The following is a 22443-nucleotide window of genomic DNA, read 5'->3' as shown; positions in this document are numbered from 1 at the left end:
AGTAACTGACTAGGATTTCTAAAGGAATTCAGAATAGAGAGCTTACTGGGTTGATTCTTTTAAGTAGGTATCCTATTTTAACATGCACACTTAACAAGGTCTAAATCTTACTGATATCTTTACTCTTCTCCTGAATAATAATACCTTTACAATGTTTGGACTCTAATTATCTCTGTTGGGACTCAGAGCAGGCTACCCCAAAATATGCCATTGATTCTTCCACACTCAAGTTACTTGAGAAACAGCTGGTGAAAAAAAAAAAAAAATATATATATATATAGAAAAAAAAAGATATTAAAAAAAAGAAAACCACTCTGATCCATCATCTCTTTCCCCATGAAAGTGGGAGATAAATCTCCCATTTGAATGTATCCTCCCTGTACTAGGAGGAGAGAAAGCATCCTTATCACCAGAGTTAGGGAATTCAAAGCTAAGAAAACTATATAAACCAACCTGGTTACTTCTTCATTAGTCTGCTACCCTAAGCACAAACTCCTTTGTTTTGTTAAATCTCTACAAAGAATTGTTTCTTTGTCTAAAACTGATCTATAAACAGCCTGCTTTGGTCACTCTGGGGTCTCATTTCTATGGAACTCTATGCATATGAATTTCTTTTTTCCTGTTAATCTGTCTGTCTTGTGTCAATTTCATTATTAGATCAGCCAAAATAACTCAAGCAGGGTAGGGAGGAAATTTTGCCCTCCCAACACCTCCCTCCCAACTTAAATGCTGTGGTTTATTATTTTAGTTCTATCTTGTGATTTATAGTCCATTTATACTTAATACACTTACTGATATAGTTGGGTTTAATTCTACCACTTTGCTATTTGTTTTCTTTGTCATTTCTTCTTTCTTGTCTTTTTTTGGAAATCAAACAAATATTTTCATTATTCTATGTTTTTCTTGTATTGGCTTTTTGTTTCACATTCTGCAATTATTTTTCACTGGTTATTCTAGAAGTTTCAATGTACATCCTTAGCCTGTGACAGTTTATTTTGCTACTTCCTGAACAATGTAAGAATTTTACAACCATTAAGCTCCATTATTTCCCTTCTTACTTTTTGTGCTATTGTTGTTAAAAATTTGACTTCTGCGTATGTTATAAATCCCACAAGACATTATTTATATTATGATTTTTAAAGTCAATATTCTTGCATATTAGCCTAAATATTTCTTTTGTAGTGTTCATTCCTTCTTACAATTTTGTGTTTCTGGCTGGAATCATTTTTCTTCAATCTGAAGAATTTTCTTTGGTATATCTTCTAGGGCTGGTCTGATGACATTACATTTTTGTTAATTTTTAGTTTCCATTTGTCTGAAAATATCTTTATTTTGTTCCTTTTTCTGCAGGATTTTTTTTTTTTTTTTTTGCTATTTATATAATACTAGGGGTAGTTTTGTTATTTTTAAAATTTCAGCATTTTAAAGATGTTTTCTAAAAGTTCATCCATTTTTGTTGAAAAGTCAGCTAACAGACTCATTCATGTTTTTTTGAAGATTTTGTCTCTTTTTCTCTGTGACTGCTGTGAAGAATTTGTCTTTGGTTTTTAACAGTTTGACTGTGAAATGTGTAGATGTGATTTTTTTTTTAATCCTTTTTGGGGGTTCACTGAGCTTCTTGAATCAGTGAGTTGGTATCTTTCATCAGTTTGGAAACTCTTGACTATTATCTTTCCAAATACTGCTTCTACCCAATTTCTCTCCTTGCTTCTGGGACTCCAAATATGTGTATGTTGGACCTTGGACATGAGCCACATGGTGCTTATACTCTGTTGTTTTTTTTAATGTCCTTTTCTTTTTTCTTTCTGGTTTTAGTTTGGCTGTTTCCTACTGTTCTGTCTTTAAATCACTGATCCTGTAGTCTGTTGTGTTTTGTCTGCTGTTAAATCCATCTAGTAAGTTTGTACTTTTTTTTTTTGCTGATTCCAAGTAACTGTTGAAAGATAGGAGACTTCAGAAGGCTCCTATTTTCATCCATTTCATCCATCATTTTCATTTCTCTTTAACACAGGAATCGTAGTTAATGTTTTCATCTGATGACTAAAATATCCAGATCATCTGTGAATCTGTTTCCATTGTTTGCTTCCTTTTCTCTTCCTCTTCTTGCCTCTTCACATGTTTTATGATTTTGACTGTATGCTGGACATTGTGTATTAAAGAACTGTGGAGGCTCCAGATGACTTATTCTATCAGAGAAGCCTCTTCCTTTCCTCTGTTAGGGGACAGGGTAAAAGGCTGAGTCCCTCAGCCCAGTCAGGATTTGAGATGGGTCATTGATGGGTTGTAGCTTTTAACAGACTAAGTCCACCACCTCTGGTTTGTCCCTGTTCCTTGAGTGTGGCCCTCCAAGACTGTTGAATAAGAACCACACTGGTTTCTGTCTCCTCATTCCCAAGAGGGAGAAAAGAGGCGTTTATGTCATGTCCTCTCCCTCTAGTGGAACTCTGTCTCCTAAGTACCATGAGATCATAAGACATTTTATTCCAACTTTCCACCTCAGCTTCCATGTTACCTGTGCTGCATCAGCACTCAGCTGTGTCCTATAGAGAAAATTAGCCTCATATTCTGGCTTTTATAGGTTCCGGTCTATCATACCAGCCCTGCCTTAAAGTTCTGCTAGATTCCGTTTCCCCCAGCAGATGACCTCGGCTTGGGCCAAGGTTTAAGCCTCAGTTAATGTCCAGAATCACAAATGCCCCCAGGGAAGAAAGCTGTCAGCAGTTATCAGCTTATTTAGGAAGAGCTCTTCCTTTTCTGCGACTTAGGTCCATTTACTTCTCATTTCCACAGCTCTTTGATATCCTCAAAATGTCTATTTTTGCAGCTTTTTTTTCCCCTTTATAGCTCTTGCGGTAGGGGAATTGGCCTGCTATGATATACTACATCCTACCTGAAGTCAGTATTTTATCTTGTTATTTTAAGTCAACAAATTAAACATTATCATTATTAATTCATATATTAGTTTAAATTTACCCTCATATTGGTCACATATTTGCTTAGTATTCCTCAGACCCTCTATCTAGATTAATTTTCCTTCTAATTAAGTGAACTTCTTTGGTGAGGATCTGTTGGTGATTAAACTCTCAGTTTTTATTCGTCAAAAAATGTCTTTAGTTTGCTTTCATTCTTTTTTTTTTATGTTTATTCTTTTTTTTTAACATCTTTATTGGGGTATAATTGCTTTACAATGGTGTGTCAGTTTCTGCTTTATAACAAAGTGAATCAGTTATACATATACATATGTTCCCATATGTCTTCCCTCTTGCGTCTCCCTCCCTCCCACCCTCCCTATCCCACCCCTCCAGGTGGTCACAAAGCGCTGAGCTGATCTCCCTGTGCTATGCGGCTGCTTCCCACTAGCTATCTACCTTACGTTTGTTAGTGTATATATGTCCATGCCTCTCTCTCGCTTTGTCACAGCTCACCCTTCCCCCTCCGCATATCCTCAAGTCCATTCTCCAGTAGGTCTGCGTCTTTATTCCTCTCTTACCCCTAGGTTCTTCATGACATTTTTTTTTCTTAATTCTCTGGGTGTACATTAGCAGGTGGTCAATATTTTTCTCTTGACTCACCAAAAACATTATTCTACTACATTCTGGCTTCCATTGTTGTTGAGAAGATAGCTGTTAGCCTAATTGCTGTTTATTTGTAGATGGTCTAACTTTTCTCTCTGATTGCTTTTAATATTTCTCTGTCATAGAGAAATATTTCCTGCACCTTCTAGAATTGAGCTGTTTACTATCGGAATGATCATAAGCAGTGGCCCTGTGTTAGACTTTCTCACTCTATCCTCCACATCTTTTAACATCTTTCATTTTTTCCATCTTTGTCTTTCTAGCCTGCATTCTAGATACTTTTACTTTGTAACTACCTAATTGTTTACTAATTCTCTTTAGTTGTTTCTAATTTGCCCTTTAACCTATCCATAACCATCCACTGAGGCTTTTACATTTGTTTAATAAACATATTTTTATTTCTAGATGTTCCATATGATTCTTTTTCAAATCTGCCAAGACATTTTTACAGTATCTTATTATTTGCTTATATCTTGAAGCCTCTCTTATTTCTTTAAACATGTAAACATTGTCATCTTGTGTTCTGTATCTAATGAAAATTCTAATATCTAAAGCTTTGCTGATCTGATTTTGGTATCTGTTTTTCCTGCTGGCTCTCTCTCACAGTGCCTTATATCCTTGTATGTTTTGTAATTTTTGACAATGGATTTTCCTTGGAACTTTATCTTTGAGAATTTTCTGAGGACTGAGTTAAAGTTTCACTTCTCCAGAAAGGACTGTGCTTGCATCTTGCAGTCAACTGGGGAAGCTACCAATCCTAAACCATTTTTTAAAAACATTTTTAAAATTTACTTATTATTTATTTATATTGGCTACACTGGATCTTAGTTGCGGCACTCGGGATCTTTAGTTGTGGCATGCTAGCTTCTTAGTTGTGGCATGCATGCAGGATCTAGTTCCCTGACCGGGGTTCAAACCCGGGCCCCCTGCATTGGGAGTGTGGAGTCTTACCCACTGGACCACCAGGGAAGTCCCAATCCTAAACCATTTAAAATTAAATTTTCTACTTGAGATTTTTCAGACCACAAACCCAAGTGAAGGCTAGCATAGGGTTACAAATTCTCAAGGAACATGAGTCCCCTCCCTTCCCCACTTCCCCTCCCTTCCCCACTTCCCCAATCTTCATCACAGTCAGGTCAGGCAGATTTTCCATGTGAATTAATTTCTCATTCACCTTTATATTAAAGGTCTAACCCTTTGAGACCTAAGATTTAAGTGGAGGGCTTTACCCACTTGGTGGAGCCTAGGTTTACCTACTGGTTTCCGAGCCAGATTTTCAGTGGCTTGGAGTGGCCCCTGAGTGCATAACTAATTCTTTATAAATCATTATTTAAAGGCAGTAGACTTGCTTTCAGAATCACTGATTTCATGATTGCCCCAGGCTAAACCATCCTGTCCCTCTTTAGATGGGAGAATCCTGATGCTGGGACCTCCAGCATGGGGACTGGGCTAGAGAAGACAGGCAATGCACTAGCAAACTCATGGTCACTATTAGAGCTGGGGTCCCTGCTTGCCTTCCGCACACCCAAGGGTAAGCCCTTTTGTATCCGCTCCACTCCACCAGATCCAGGGGTCCTGTTGTCAGAAGCTGTAGTCACACTAAGGGAACAAATTCTCACCTGGCCTGAAAAAGTATATGCCATAAATCAGCCTTTTTGATTTCCTGGGTTCTTTTTTTTTTTTTTTTTCGGTACGCGGGCCTCTCAATGTTGCGGCCTCTCCCGTTGCGGCCTCTCCCGTTGCGGAGCACAGGCTCCGGACGCGCAGGCTCAGCGGCCATGGCTCACGGGCCCAGCCGCTCTGCGGCATGTGGGATCTTCCCAGACCGGGGCACGAACCCGTGTCCCCTGCATCGGCAGGCGGACTGTCAACCATTGCGCCACCAGGGAAGCCCTCCTGGGTTCTTTTTAATACAAAAAGATTTTAGTCCCAACCTTAGACCACGATCATGTTCTTGGCTAAGAAAACCTGCTATGATTTGAGGAACTGACATTCATACAACTAACTGATAATATTGATTGTCTTGTCTCTTAACCATGTTAAGAATATAATTAAGGAAAACCGTAATAATGATAGCCATTTTACCGCTGATGAAATCACCAGACACTTGATTTAACTCCAGCATTTCTGAAAGTGTGTTCCTTGAACATTAGATCATGCAAAGGGTCTCTGTGTTTAAATAAGCTTAAGGAATGTTATATACTTGAACCTTCTCTTAGAGATTCACAACATACATTAGAACATTCATGGCTCTGAGAAGTCCTATGATTAAAAAAAAGCCTGTTTGATTCATTGTTTTCAAATCATATTTAACCACAGAAATATAGGGAACTTGGAACAGTGATAACTCATCTTTTAGGATAGAATTCACTTCTGTCACAGAGATTGGTCAGCCCTCAACGAACATTGAAAAGTGGGTTATAGAGATAAGAAACGTTTATTCAGCAAATATTTGTTGAATGTCCCCTATGCCTACCACTGTGGGTATACATTGATGAATAGAACAGCCAATGGTTTCTGTCTTGTTTAGCTTATAGGAGCATTGGACCATCATGGGAAGCATTAAGAAAGAAACATCAAGTGGTTAGAACCTAGATGCTCCTCAAGTTATGGAACAGGCCCACGAGTTGGGCAGTTGGCCAGATATTTGCACCCAGCCTAGAAGCTACAAAACTTACTGACATAATTGTACCACTCAAGAGAACCATAAAGAAGACTAAGCACAATCACATTTGTTTCTGGAACAGCAGAGTTTATCTAGGAAAGGAAGTGCAGGAAAGACTGGTAAGGAAGCAGGTCGTTTTAAGGCTTACAGAATCTCTGATGGATCTGAGGATTCCTTCTAAGTTAAGCTCTGTAACAGTGTCTGAGTCATAGACCAAATTCAGTAAATGTTAGCTGGAATGATGATGGTGGTGATGGCGATGATGATGGTGATGGCAATGATAATATTGATGGTGACAATGATGGTGATGACGATAGTAATGACGGTTGATTGATGGTGACAATGATGGTGATGACGATAGTAATGACGATAGTGATGGTGATGATGGTGTTGGATGGTGATGATGATGGCAGTGGTGATTCTGATGACAGTGATGGTGATATGACTGTGATGAGGATGGTGATGACAGTGATAGTAATAATGATGGTGATGTTGATTGTGTTGGCGATGATGATTATGACAGTAGTAGGAACCTTCAACTCCTTCCTTTCTTTCAATGCTGCTTTCAGTTGATCACCAAGAACTGTGAGTCCACTTCTTAATTTACTCTTAAATCCGTCCTCTCATTTCTCTCTGAAATTCCATTTCCTTGGAATAGGCCTTGATCTTTTCTTAATGGCCACCTTGTCTCACTTCCCTGCCTCTAACTCCCATTCTTCCGATCCATACCCCACACGGTGCTAATGTAATCTTCCTAAAGTTTGTCTGACCACAACTCTGCCTTGTCAAACAGCCTCTGAGGTTTCCCCAAGGCCTGTGCTGAAGGTGCCTGGGTGGATTAGCAGGGATTAAAGACTCCCCACAGCTTCCCTCCCCAGCCATATCTCCCCGTCTCATCATGTATCCTCAACTCAACTACACTCAGCCCACTGCACCCCAGTCACACCACGCACACACACACTTCCATGCCTCTTTCGTGCTCTTCTCCTTATTTGTCTGTTCTCCTTCTTGTCTTCTAACAAAACCTACACTTATCCTTCAGCTCAACAGTCAGAGACTCTCTGGGGCCTTGCATCCTCCTCAGCCCCGGAATGGACTGTAACGTTCCTTTGCCTGGCCTCCTGTAATGCTTTCTGCACGTATCTGTGTGGGCTTCGCCACGTGCAAGGTCATGTTATTGTCTGTGTCCACCCTGGGTGGGAGGTGCTGCTTGAGGGCATGTGCCACATCTGGACTCACAGTCCACTGTGGATCCTACACAGTGTAGAATCCCAGAGACATTTGTGTAACCGTCACCAAAGTGCTGGGTGATTTCACCCCCATAGAGTAATAGCTCTGCAGAGCCAGACCCCTGTTCTTATGGGATCTGTGTTGCCCACACTTTCTTTCCTGACAATCCTGGGCCAGAGCTTCACCAGGTTTGTAATCCAGGGGAGCCTGAGACCAAACTCCATCCTCTTTTCCTTCATCGACACAGTTTCACTTGTTCTCACAAAGATGTGTGTGTAGGTGGTTGTGTGTGCCTGTTCATGGTGAAGTCTGGATGGGCTGGAGGGAGACTCAGTCCTCTGTGCTATAGATCAAGGACACTGCATTCTCCTTAGCCTTTAGCAAGTCATTAAAATTAGAACCATTTGTCACAGGAAGGCTCTGCAGCATCAGGCCCTTGGGGGGACCAGGATACATCTCTTGGCCTCTGAAGGGAATGAATCCATTCATTCACACATTGATTTCACGAATATTTATTGAGTCAGTTGTGTGCCAGGCACTGTACTAGGGACTGGGGATACAGAGCTGAGCAAAAAAGAGCAGAACTAAGTGCTCGTTTTCATGGGTTTTATGATCAGCTGCCCTACTAGTGGGGGTGGGGGCAGACAACAATCAGAGTAACAAACCAACAAGATAACTGGGGGCAATGATAAGGGCTACAAAGGAAATAACACAGGGGGACATGGGCAGATAATGCAGGGAGACTGGAGAGCTGCTTTGATGGGGAAATCCAAGAGGGCTTCCCAGTGGAGGTGGCATTTGTGCTCAGGCTTCTGTAACAGGAAGGGGCCAAATGTGTAAAACTCTGGGGGAAGATGGAAGGCCACTCCAGACCAGGCAGAAAGAAGAGAAGGAAGGCAGTCATGGTTGGACCACAATAAATGAGAGGGAGGGTTCTAGAAGAAGCAGTTAAAAGGCAAGCAATGGCCAGGCCAGGCAGGGCCTTGTGGGCCACGCCAAGGAGTTGGGGTTTTATTCTAAGTGCAGTGGGAGGCTGCTGGATGGTTTTAAGCAGGAATGACAAGCTCCCATGGATGCTTTTCCAAGCTCAGCTGTGTGGCGAAGGAATTGCAGAGGGGACAGAGTGGACCAGAGAGGCAGTCAGGAGCTGTCCAGGCCAGGGCTGGTGCTGACAAGGAGCAGGGGTTAGCGCTCAGAGTCTCAGAGTGGTGAGATGCAGCCTTTCCCTCCCTCCTCCCTCCTTCCTTCCTCGGAAACCCAGCTGGCCCTGGAGGGCTCCCAACGAATGACATCATCTTCAGCTCTGGGGTGCTTGATATGCAGGGAACACATCCCAAGGGTGTGCTGAGGCCATACACCAAAGCACGAAGCTGCCAGCGTGTGTCGGAGTGAGAGATGAAGGGAGAAAACCCCAATGTGCCCCTCCTGTGGCCTAGACACTGGGTCCAGCACCATTATCCAGCACATTCTGGATAATACAGTAGCCCTGTGAGGGACAGCTCTGTTTTGCAGATGAATCCTATAATCCTGATCAGGGAAGAATGCTTGGAAATCACATGACCCATCCTCCTGTCTCAGAGCTTGTGTGTATCCCTGGTTCTCATTTATTTATCAATCATATCCTTAAGTAGAACTCTTACTATGGCCTAATCACTTTGCAAATATTATTTTTCATAACCACTTCATAAGGTAGGAATTATCATTGTCCCAATTTAACAGGAGAGGAAAACTGAGGCCCAGAGAGGCTAAGTAACTTGCCCGAGGTAGCACTGAGCCAAGATTTAAACCCAAGCATATGGAATCCACATTCTTTCTAACTCTACCTGTTGCTCTCTCCCCTCTATTGTTCGTGAGCTAGAATAATGGAAAGATCTCCACCCCACCCTACCCCTCAGAGGGCTAACACATCTCTTGTCCACATAGTGGTATTGCCGAGTTGTTCAGTGTCACAGTTATCATCTTGGGAGAGTAAGGACTCCTCATAGGAAGGCTGGCCTGTCTTAAAGAGGAGTTCATTTCCAGTTACAATTCCTTACAGGTAACGAGAAGGTCTCAGACTGGAAAGTCAGAGTGAGAAGGCGGACCTAGGTTGTCTATTTTATTTAACCTTCTGTCTCTAGGTTTATTGGAGTACCTGGAACAGAGGAAGTGCTCCATAACATGTGTTGAGTGAGTGGATGGATGGATAAAAGGGTGAACACGGGCGTATCCTTCCTGCGAGATTTTTACAGCTGATCCAACAATACCTGGCGCAATGCGGGCAGGCAGTGTGGGAGGGCCATGTCATGGCTCTTGCCCTCACATTCCAGGGTCTAGTTCAGTGTGACAGTGTCAAATGCTTGCAAGGCCGTGGCCTGTCCTCAGTTCCAGCTGACCATTGAGGCCTGTGGGAATTGGCCCTGTGTGGCCATGTCTTCTGATTTTTCATGAGAATCTGGATGTACAGATGTCATACAAAATTATCTGATTTTTAGAAGACTGTGCGTCCCCAAGAAAATATATCTAAGCACTAGCTAGATCAAGTCTGTGGGCCACTGCGTTGAGACACCCAGTCTAGAATCAGTAGGAGGTGGGCCAGAACGGGGTCTCGATTGTTGACCACTAAGAAGGATGGGAAGGTCCCAGGAGCCTCTAAGAGGAAGTTTCATTTTGCACACTGGCTTATACAGACTCAGGATATGATCAGTGTTAATTTTCCGGTTGTCATCTCAGGATTTCAGTTGTCTTGTCTAATGCTGCAGCCAAGCTCAGTCAGTTCTGTCAAGGGATTAGAGGATGGCTCTTATGTACAGAACTGGGCCAAGGCGGTAAAGAGAGGGCAGTGGCTTTTGAGGCCCGAGGAACGGGGAAGGTGGCTTGATGAATGAACCTAATGAACTGCAGCATCTTAGAAACCAGGGCTGAGCAGCCCAGCCATCCTTCCCCAAATGGAGATTCACCACCCGTGGCCAGACTCAAGGATGTGAGCTTTATTTTCTTAATCAAGAGAGAAAATTTCTTTGCAGGCACGATTCCCAGCTGGGAAATTCTTTTTATGTTCCATTTAATCCCTTCTGCTGCTGCCAGAGCTTCCTTTGGTTCTATTTATTTCCCATGTTTGTCATCCTCTCCTTCCCCTTCTCCTCTCCTTTTTCTTGTCCCCCACCCCCTTCCCCAGCACCAGCCAGAGCCCGTGAGAAGGGGAGGGGGAATGCGCTTATCCTGGCTCCGTTTGGGGTGGACTTTTAATCCAGGCATGTTGCTGCCTTTGCCAACACCCAGCGCCGAGCGAGCGTTTGCACCAGGTATTTAATTAAACCAGGGATTCCCAGGGGATTTGAGAAACCGACTGGCGGGGGAATGGGCTCTATCTCCACATCTTATTTTGACAAGAGCTGTAATTATCCCTCATCGCTGGCAGGAGAAGCAGAATCGCTTTCCTTCCAGCCCCATCTTCTTAGAACAAGAGTACTCAGGCTCTTCTTTGCTCCAGCAATAAACAATCTGCAGACCTCGTTTCGCCCGTTAGGCTAAGACTGAGCTCAGCCGTTCCTGAAGTTAATGCGGATGTGCCGCTCAGATTGTCAGCAGTGTCTGTGGGGGTGACTTTGGAGCACCTGATCCGTGCACTAGGGACACTGCTCCCCAAGGAAGATCTTTGTGGGCAGAAGGATGGAGGTGGGAACCACATCCTCCAAAAGGACACAGGTTACTCCTCCAGGAGCCAACATGTATGGGGCACCTTCTGTGCCTGTCTATGTTTAACCTTCTCAGCCACCTTTCCCATATTACAGATGGGAAAACTGAGGCTCTGAGAGGCAAAGCCACACTGTCAGCTGCAGTGGCCTCAGGACTTTCCCCAAGGGCCAGCAGGCCCCACAGCTTCTGCTCTTTCTACTTTATGGCACTGTGTCCCAGGGATGCCACCCCCCGCCCCCTGGGCTCTGCCCCAAGCAATTCTTGGGCAGATGCTGGAAACACATCAGTGCACTTAATTCTCAAGAACCCATAAAGCAGGTGTTGTTATCCCCAGTTGACGGATGAGCAAAGTGAGCCTTATCAGGCCACTTTCAGGTCAGACAGCAAATGGTTGGCCTGAGAGTTCGTCTAAACCATTGCGCTATAAAACCTCCCTCCATACTGCTTGTGTCCCGGGGTCCCCAAACTCTAGAGTTCTTGGAGGAGCTACAAGAGACAGTTTTGGAGTGAGGATGCGGAAAAATGCCTCTGAGCTGCCAGTCTCGCGAGATTACTGGAGTCCTGCTCTGTGTGCTGCTCTAGGTGCTTCACTGCCAGGGGGCCCACCCTCTTCAGCATCGTCAGGTGCTGTCAACCCTTCCCTTCCCTATGGTTGGAGTCTCCTCTCCAGGCCAGGGCAGAGGCGGGGAAGGGCCTGCTGTCAGCGAGGAAGAGGCGGAGGGACAGACGGGGAGGGGAGGAGAGGGGTGGGGCGTGAGGCAGATGGGCCCAGAAGCAGGATGGAGCCAGCCGCCCAGCTCTGACAATTTGAAGTGTTTCTTCCGATTGTCTCCTTTCAGCCCCATCTACGGATGGCTCATTTCGTGAGGGAGGCCCTGGGCATTTGTCCCAGAACTTGAGCTGTGATTAGGAAAGGCAGGAACACCTGGGGGTGGGGGGAGGCACCCCTTAATGCACCAGGATATTTCTTGACCCTCATCTTGCAGTCGGCTCCAGCTGCCACATCAGGGAATTCTTGCGGGTCTGCAGCCTGGATTCCAGTTGCTGATGCTGCCTGTTAAAGATTTCCTGGGCTGTTCTGCCTTAGGATTTTTACAGACCTGGGTTTATATCCTAAAGTTTCCATATTCCAGCTGTTGTGACCTTGGACAGGTCCCTCAGCCTCGCTTGAGAGGCAGTGCGATATAGAGGTTAAGCACGTTAAGCAGAGGTTAAGCAGAGCCAAGCCTGCCGAGGCTCCAATCCCCACTCTCTGTGCAACCCCCTTGCTAGCTGTGCAACCCTGGCCAAGTGACTCAACACCCCTGGGCCTCTCTTCTGAGCTGTAAAATAAGATTCTACAAGTATCCACCGTGTGGGGTTGTCAAAAGGATGAAGCATATTCATGCATTGAAAGGACTTGGCACATAGGAAGTGCTCAAATGTGTTAGCCGCTATTAGGGCGTGGTGAATATTTTCTGGAATGAATATGGATAAACTTAAGTCAACAATTTTCTCTCCTGAAAATTGTCCATTGTGAAGCCATCTCAAACAGATGTGGCCTGGAGGAGTGAAAATACGTAGGAGGTTCTGGTACCTCATGCATTTTTTCCCTACCTCCTCTCTCCTGCCTCCCCCTGGCATTCTTCACGCAGCTCATGCTGTAAGCGTTTCCTGAGGCCCCTTATGTGCCAAGCTTTGCCCCTGGGGTTAGGTCCCCGGCAGTGAACAATGTGGGTCCTGTCCTCTGAGGGACTAACAGTCGCAGGATTGTGATATAGTGCTGGTGGAGATCAGGAAAGACCACTTTAAGAGTGTAATGTGTGAGCCATATGACCATTATTAGGAAGAGCATTTCTAGGCAGAGGAAACAGCTTGTGCAAAGGCCCTGAGGTGGGAACATGTGTGAGGAACAGGAAGATGATCAGAGTGGCCAGACTGGGGTGAGGAAGTGAAGATGGGTAGGAATAAGTTTGGAGTCATCGCCAGGGGTCAAATCATAGAGCCACGGTGACAAATTGGGCCTTAATCTGAGTTTTCTAGCACAAAGTTGTTGTGAAGTTTAAGTGAGAGGAGCGTGGTAAAGTGCTTTGAACAGCATCTGGCATATTGGAGCCCTAAATAATAGTCATATTATGGCTTCTCCTCCTCTTTCCACACTCAGCACTGAGGCTTTCTCTTGTCTATTAGCAAACTACAGACGTTCTGGTTTAGGAAAGTGCACTGTACTTAAAGTTACACAGACTTGGGCAACAAGTCTCAGCTCTGTGTGTTTATAAACCCTCTTCCTCCCTGGAGTGTTTATAAAATGGCTACATCACATCCCCTGCCCAGGTGGTTGGGACGATGAACTGGAAAGTAAAGCACCACAGTCAAAGATGCTTATTATTTAAACTGCTCTTGCAACCTAAGATCAGAAGACTGAAGCTGGCTGGGACCTCAGGGGAAAAGTCCCTTTCAGCTGCATCATCGGACAGGTGGGACACCAAGCTCACCTGTAGAGAAAGGTCAGAGCGCACTGGGAGCGGACAGAGTGACTCCATTCAAGGTCATAGGAAGACTCTCAGAGTGACCCTGACAGCTGTCAGAGAAGCTGTCAGCTTGTACAGCCCCTGGGGCTAGTTGGGAATGACCCTGGGTGCTGTCATCCAACCCACCTGTGCATTTCCCTGAAAGAGACAGCCAAGTTCTGATTCAGGGAATTAAAACCCTAATGGTCCCCAAGTCTATTATTATGTTTTAATGAGCTAGAAAAGCACAAACTGAAATCCTTAAGGGCATCAACCGTGACACACAAATCTAATAAAATAAAGTGCTTATAAATCCAAGAGTTGTTGAAAACCCAGAAATTGCAGCTCACCCTATGGAGCTATAGTTTGTTAGCCCCTAACAAGCTGAGTGGCTTTGAACCAGTCCTTTCTCTTCCCAGGGCCTCAGTTTCTCCATCCGTAATAAAATACAAGGATTAAAAAAAAGACAGGGATCCCTGTGTCCTCTTCTATCCCAGACAGGCTTTGATTCTAAGTACTTCTTAGGGAAAGTCTACCCTGGACTATGCAATATCTTTATTTGACACCTTGTCTGATCTGCTCTTGAGAATCTTCTTCCCAGTCCCGTCTTAAACATCACTCCTCAAGGTGGCATCCATCATCACCCTAGACAGAATCACCTCCTATTAAACTAAACTCCCTTTGCAAATTTGTTAGAAGTAAAGATAAATGCATTGTCTTCAAAATTCTACTCCTGTAGCCCCAAAGGGCTAATATTGTTTATATTACTCTGATTCAAGCTATCACAATAAACCCACAATTAGTTATTTGCATATATGTCCAATTATCTACAAAGCAGCAAATATATTATTCATTTTTGGCTCCCTCCCCAGTACCTAGCACAGGAACTATTTACAACATAGTAAATAGTTCCCCCAACTTTATAACATTACACCTTATCTGTCTACTTCTTGGGATGGCCTTCCCCTACCTTGGCCTTGAGGCAGGCTCCTATTCATCCTTCAAAGTCCAACCTCCAAATCCCCTCCTCTGTTAACCTTTTTCTCCTTTGGCTAAGTGAGTCTTACTTTGGGCTCCTTCATATCTATACACCTTCTGTCGTCAGGGGGCACTGCATGCTGCCAGGGTCTGTTTACTGTCTGTTTACCCTCCTCTAGGCTGGGGCTCCTTGAAGAAGCAACTCTGGACATTTCTCCTCTGCATCCATCCCCAGTGTTCTTGGCCAGGATCTGTGAGGGCCTTGGTGCAAGTTAGGGAAACTGAACTTAATTGCCAGACAGTGGTGGGGCTATTAAACAGATGTGTCAGAGCTCTGACACATAAACCCAGACATGCCCACAACCCAGCAAGCCCCCAAAGCTGTAGGCTCCTCAGCCCGAGCCCTAGAGAGCATCTTGATTGCCATTCCAGCCCCTGACCGCCTTTCCTACTCTCCCAGTTCCCTCCTGCTTTTCCCTCATCCGTGTAAATAAGGCTGACAGTATTTCCAAGGAAACATTCAGCTACTTGGTCACTGTTATGTTTCTGAAGTTGGGAAAGTAAGGCTTTCATAGGTAATGCTCAATAGTAAGCTTTGCAACATAGGCATGCGTTATATGCTATGCTCATTTCCTGCAAATCAACTGCTTTGTAAAGAGAAGGTTTATGTGACAACATTTTTAAATTGATAAAGCTTATGCTCAGCGTAACACAGGTTCCAGAAGTTTCCTAAAGTCCTCCTGTGGAGCCCACACTGGGCAGCAGCAACAGGAAGAGCCAAGTTCTCAGGGTAATAAGCTCGCTGTGGGGCAGGCAGAGCTCATAAGCTAACCCTTCACCGCCCTCCAGTTCTCCCTCGCCACTTCTGGGTTTCCAGCTGGAAGCCCCACGAGAGAATTCTCTGTGCTCTTCCCCATGACCTGACCCTACGAGCTGTGCACGCCCCGGTACTTATTACTCCCAGTCTGGATCTGGGCTAAAAGCATGGGTCAGGCTTCAGATCTGATCAGGGAGAGAACCAGAGTGTCTGGACAGGTGTGCTGCCTCGTGGCAAAAGCCTTGGAAAAGATGAGACCTGGGTCTTAGGCTTAATTCTGCCTATGACCTTGGGTGTCTCACCCTGTGACCTTGGGCCTCAGTTCTCAGCTGCCCCATGGGGGCAGTGAGACTTCCATGTCACACCACAGTGTTGTGAGTTCTCTGACCCTCTCCCTCTCAGGACCACCTCATGTTTACCAGTATTTCTGTCTCCCTCTACCCTTCCCCTGTGGATTAAGGTGGTCCAGACTTGGGAAGGGGGCAGGCAGCTTGTGGGTATCCCAGAGATTTGAGTTTCCAGGGCTCTCTAGTGAGAATCATTTTCATTTGCAGGTCATTGCTTCTCAGTCACTGTCTTTCTTTCTTTAAATCATTTTTTCCTTTATGTAAATTGAAGTATAGCTGATTTACAATATTGTGTTAGTTTCAGGTGTACAGCAGAGTGATTCAGTTATATATATATTTTTTTTCAGATTATATTCCATTATAGATTATTACAAGATATTGAATATTGTTCCCTGTGTTAAATACAGTAAATCCTTGTTGCTTATCTATTTTATTTGTAGTAGTTTGTATCTGTTAATCTCATACTCCCCATGTACCCCTCTCCCCCTCCCTTTCCCCTTTGGTAACCATAAGTTTGTTTTCTATGTCTGTGCGTCTGTTTCTGTTTTGTAGGTAGATCCATTTGTATTATTTTTTATATTCCACATATAAGTTATATCATATGATATTTGTCTTTCTCTGTCTGACTTACTCACTTAGTATGATAGGTCCATCCACGTTGCTGCAAATGGCAGTATTTCGTTCCTTTTTATGGCTGAGTAATATTTCACTGTATACTGCATATACATACATACATTGTATGCCACATATATACCACATCTCCTTAAATCAGTCACCTGTGGATAGGCTTTTGGGTTGTTTCCATGTCTTGGCTATTATAAACAGACAGTCGCTGTCTCTTTTTCTCCGTCTCTGTTAGTTTCCCTGTCCTTCTCTATGAATCTTTGTGTCTTTTTCTATCTCTGTCTGCCTTTCTCTTTGTCTTTCTCTTTCTGTCCTATACTATCTCTTCATCCTGTTCCCCACCCCCTTCCAGTCCCTAACGTCTTTCTCTCTGGGTTTTCTGCTGCATATTTCTTCCTCTCCGCCTCCTTCTACCTCTCACCTATCTCCCTTCCTCTCCCTTGCTCTCCCTGCTTCTCCCTCTGTACAGGCCTCTCTCTATTTCTCTCTCTAACAGTCCATCCTTCTCATAAGAAGAGGTCCCCTTTGGGGCCCAGCAGCCAGGCCAAGCATCCTACTTGGGATGGACATACCTGCTGTCCAGGTCCTGACCGGAGTGTAGCATCTGCCCTGGGTTTGTTTCCACTTACAAAGGGCATCTGTAATTAATGTGGGCAGTGGTTAAGGAGGCAGAGATGTGTTTATGCTCCTCTCGGGCTGCAGTGAAACGCCCGTAACATTTAATGTGGTACACTGACATTTAAATGTCAGTTAAAAAGTCCCTGTTCTGCTTGGCTGGCCCCTAGATCCTCAGATGAATGTTGCCGTCCCGCCTGCCTCATCAGCCCCACGGAGGGCCACTGGCATGTAGATGACATGGCAGCCACAGGGACCGTGACAGTAGGGGTGGGCAGAGTCTGAACGGGCTGAGAGCATTCCAGGCGTGGAAGACAGCGTGACAAGAGGCAGGGAGGGAGTTGGTGCTTGGCTGGAGCAGAAACATGCAGGAAGTTAGCTGGAGCGAGTGTATGAAGGGGATACATGGGAAGCAGGACTAGAGGCAGCACTTGCCTGCTTCCCCTCTTGTCCCTGTCCCTTCAGGGCATTGCCTAAAGCTCATCTGTTACTTATCACTTAGGTGCAAAGTCTGCCTCTGATCACCCTCCACTAGACTGAGAGCATCTTAAGGCCCCGGTCCACGTCTCATTCACCTCTCCACCACCCATGATGCTTAGTGCACACAGTGCCTGGCACACAGTAGGTACACAGGAGTGGTCCATTCAGTTTCATGCAATACTTATTTCCTGAGTTCCCAGTATGTAGCAGGACTTATCCTAGGAACTGAGGTTACAAAAATGATTAAGACTCAGACTTAACCTCAAAGGCTGTATTATGTTGTGAAAGGCAAACAGAAAAGGCAAATGCTAAGACAAATGGAAGCAAAGAGAAGAGGCAGCTGGCCCAGCAAGGGTGACAGGGAAGGCTTCCTGGGGGAGCTCAAATGAAGCTGAGACCCAAAGAACAAATATGTGTTTGCCAGGCAGATAAGAGGTGGAGGGGGGGGATTCTAGGCAGCGGGCCCAGCACATGTGTGGAGGGAGAGGTGAGCCCAGGAATGTTCAGTGACAAGGATTAAGGAGTAGATAACAACAGGACACAAAGCTTCACTGTGAAATCCATGCCCAGGGACCACGTGACTGTACCTGAGCTCTGTGAGGGCAGGGACCTCGGCTGCCTTGTTCACAGCTGTTCCCAAGAGGCAAGAAGAGTGCCTGACACACTGCACACATTTGATAAACATGTGCTGTATGAATAAATAAATGCTGTCTTCTCTGGCCTCTCTTCCCTTGTCCAGTTCCCAAAGCCCAGTGGGTCCCTGCAAGTGCATTTATTTTGCAAGAGCCTTTCTCAAAGCCTGGCACCCTGTGGGTACCCCATCCCCTCATCCCCTGCATGTCATCTCCCAGCCCCTGAGCTGCCGTGTCTGAGAACGACATGCTCTATTTTCTCAAGAAAGTCTGTTCACAAGAGGCAAATTGTCATCTAAAATTTCCTGGAATTGTCGTACAGAGAAATCTGTCTTCCTGAGCCCAGGGCTCTAAGCTGCAGCTGAAGAATGAAACACAGCAAGTGGAACATCTGCCCAGAATGGGGTTCAGGCCCTGGAATAACACATGGGACCAGGTCTAGTCCTGTGGCCCCTTGCGGTCCCTGGTCCTAACGCAGGTGTTCATTTTCCCCTCCACTCTGGGAAGGGAGCCCAGGGCCAGGGCACCAAGTTTCTAGACTGTCGGTTTGCTACCCAGAGCCGTTTTTCACTCCCCACTCACAACCCTCCACACCCAGATCTAGTTCCCCCCATAATCTGCCTTTTCAGTCTTGGATACTACAGTACTGGAAACTCCCTAGGAGAGCCTGTAAAACCCAGAGCTTCCCCATCCTCCATCCATCAACCTGTCATTTACTCATCCTCACTCTCGGTTAGAAGCCTCCCCAGAGTGCAGGGTCCTATCTTGCCTATTGATTTGGCAGGTGTAGCTCCTCTCCATCTTGGCTGGGGCATGGTTTACACTCCCCGACCACGCAGCCACAGTGGTGAAAGGAATGAATCTAGTGATTGCGCCGGCTTTGGTTCAATCAGTTGCTTAGTTTCCTGGAATTACATCCCAGTGGCTGCTATTGACGGAACTGTATGGAGTGGTACCCGGAGCCTGCTGGACACAGGTTCATGGTCCTAAATTCAATTTGATGATATCACGTGCCCATGCACAGGGCTTCCTTACCTGTCCTTCCCCCGACACCTCACAGTCCGGCCTGAGTTTTCTGAGGCAAGGGGATCTGTGCTAAATATTTGGTGTAAGCGATGCAGTAAAAATCTTCCTTTGTCTTCCTCTTTCTTATATCTTACCTGTAGAGGAATGGGAAGGTATACTATATAGTTTAGAAGTGGAGGTTTTATGATGTTGGACATATTCAGGAAGGCTCCAATCCCAACACATCCCTGCTCTCAAACGTTGTTCTTACACACACACACACACACACATACACACACACACACAATCCCCCACGACTCTCAACCCTTCTTCCTCCTTTGCCATGTCACAGCACATTGTGAACACATCAAGAAGCGGACGCACAAGAAAGGTCTTCTGAATCTTCGACAGGAGTTGTCATCAAATAGAGGAGCCCACACACCAGAGGTACACAAATGTTCACCAGAGATGCAGGAAGAAACCATTGAGCTTCTATTGACAATTTTTTTTATCATGCCTGATTTCTGTAATTATGCATCTTTGCTAAGTACATTGCTTATTAGCACAGTAGCCGGTGCTAATAATATATTAACTATACTCATGTTCTGGGGGAGATCAAAAAGTGTAGCTCCGTATTTTTCTTATAATCATATTCTCTCACCCCTGCTCATATGTCCTTCAAATTTCCCTAAGTGTCCTGGAGGGTAAATTGAGAGTAACACTTATTTGAACAGCGTCTTTCCTATGATACTTCATTTGGTCTTCCCAGTGATCAACGGTGTTGGTGGCAGGAGAAAAGGCTGGGGTGGGATGGTGGTGGTGGTGGTGGTGGTGGTGGTGGTGGTGGTGGAGGAGGAGGAGGAGCTGACCATGGTCCTGAATTAGCATTGCCTCTACGGTGAATTGCTAGGGGGCACCAATAAAAATTGAGATTCCTGCATTCTCCCTACCCTCCCAAGACCTACTGAACCACACTCTCTTCGGAGATGTAGCCTACGAATCTGTATCTTTAAAAGCACCTCAAATAATTGCCCAACCAGACATGGGCACCACTGGGCTAGGACATGGTGTCGCTCTTCACCACAGGAGGCAAGAGAGTCTTGGCCAACCTCACCCAGAAGCTTGCATGTGGTTTGTCATTATTTTCTATTTTTATGAGACTTTTTCCTCTTCGTGCTCTTGCAGAACAAACAGACTATTTATATTGCTGATGTCGCATCCCTTTGAAAAACGTATGAGGTTTCATTCATTCATCCAACAAACGTTTTTACCAGTTACATTTATCATTTTATTTTCACCTGACAGATACAGAAACTGAGGCCCAGAGAGACCAAGGGATTTGTTTCTTACTTAGCTTGTAAGAAATAGATTCAGAAACTTAACCCAAGTTACCTGGCCCCAAATCCTATGCCCTTTTTAAATTTTTATTTCAGGACATTTTAATGAAATGGCCACAAGACCAGAGCTCGGCCTGTGCAATGTATTGTACCCCTCGGCCCTTCTTCCTCTCCCCCTCTCGCCCCCCACCCCCAAGTGCAGGCTGCAGAGGAAATTAACATTCAGGGCACGTTCTTTTCCCTTCTGATCCCATAGAGGGAACACAGCCTCTGCCTGCCAATTAGTGATGTTCAGATCTTTATTAGAGATGGGGACAGCACGTTCCAGTTATGCAAACACCCTTGTCTGAGAGCAGCCATGGGCCAGTACACTGGCCCCATCTCTCCCCACAGAGTCACCATGGAGGTGACTTGGTACCCCCAGTGCTGCTTTAATCAATGGTTCAATCAATAACTATTTATTCGACCTTGTCCAAGGTGCTGAAGGAAGCATGGGGGACACGTAATACCTCTGCCTAAAAGAACCTAGAGCCCCGTGGAGAGTGGGACCAGGTAGAGGGAAGAACTTAAAAGGCCCTCTGCTCTTTTTGAAACAATTAACAGTTTCTATTTATTACCCCCCAAAAATAGGTAAAGAAAGGAATTAACATTTGATAAGTACCCACTGTGTGCACTGTTAGGCACTTTATTTATTTATTTTTTAAAATATATTTATTTATTTATTTATTTATCTTTGGTTGCGTTGGGTCTTTGTTGCTGGGCATGGGCTTTCTCTAGTTGCAGCGAGCGGGGGCTGCTCTTCGTTGCAATGCACGGGCTTCTTACCGCGGTGGCCTCTCTTGTGGAGCACGGGCTCTAGGCGTGTGGGCTTCAATAGTTGTGGCACGTGGGCTCAGTAGTTGTGGCTCGTGGGCTCTAGAGCGCAGGCTAAGTAGTTGTGGCACACGGGCTTAGTTGCTCCGTGGCATGTGGGATCTTCCCGGACCAGGGCCTGAACCTGTGTCCCCTGCATTGGCAGGCGGATTCTTAACCACTGCACCACCAGGGAAGCCCTAGGCACTTTATATACATCATCTCATTCAAATCCATTAATTTTATAATGAGAAACAATGTGCTTTATTTTTCAAAACATGTGCTTTAAGTTGGAAAATCTAGGATTGTAATCCTGGCCCTGCCACTTTCTCCCTAGGAGACTTTGTGACCTCAAATTCTTCATCCACAAAATGGGAGGAAATAATACCTGTCTCCTAGGATTGTTGGGAGGAGTAACTAGGTAGTGTATTTAAGTCCAATGCCTCATCTCCACATGACACAGAAAATGAGAAAAATGCAAAATCGTAAACCAGGAGGAGGGGGAAAATGAAGAATCAGGAAGAAGGAAACTATGGCATGGAGTATGGAGAACAGAAAGTCTGTGGCAAGCAGCCAGATATTCAGAAAAAGAATCTGATTCAGGATTCTGGAGGTCAGGAGTCTGTAGCCTGAGAGGTGGTAATAGTTGTTACCTAGGAGAGCTGGAAACAGAAATGCATCAGGTCCAGCTGTGGAAGAGAATGGAATACAGGTCAGTGTCTGAAGTGCAGGGGTAGGCACATGGGTGAGAGACGGTGATTCTCAACATAAAGGGATTTTGCCCCTGAGAATGTTTGAGAGTTTCTGGAAGTATGTTTGATTGGCACAACTAGAGGAAGGTATTACTGGTCTCTAGAGAGTAGAGAGCAGGTGTGCTGCTAAACATCCTACAACGCACAGGAGTGCCCCCTCACAGCAGAGAGTTATACAGTCCCAAGTGCCTCAAGTGTCACTGTGGACACACCCAGTCTAGGGGATGAGTTGGAGTGGGAGACAGGAAGTGAAGGAGTTGAAGATGAGACCAAACATCAAATGGAAAGTTAGGAGGAAAAGAGGTCAGACCAAGGGTGAAGAGTTAAGAGGACAAAAGGAGGTGAAGTGATGAATCAGATTAGGATC

The 22443-nt window shown here is 45.1% G+C and overlaps 1 protein-coding gene across 5 annotated transcripts in view; it reads left to right on the top strand.

The window, feature by feature from the left end:
• The window catches only part of KCNIP1 (potassium voltage-gated channel interacting protein 1), a gene marked incomplete at both ends in the record, with an annotated part of 357573 nt that overhangs the window by 171946 nt on the left and 163184 nt on the right, over positions 1 to 22443 (top strand). The gene's annotated exons all lie outside the window — the stretch shown is intronic.

Source organism: Leucopleurus acutus, assembly GCF_964270905.1.
Source record: "Leucopleurus acutus genome assembly, chromosome: 3".
Taxonomy (NCBI): Eukaryota; Metazoa; Chordata; class Mammalia; order Artiodactyla; family Delphinidae; genus Leucopleurus; species Leucopleurus acutus.
This window is presented reverse-complemented; position numbering and strand designations above follow the sequence as displayed.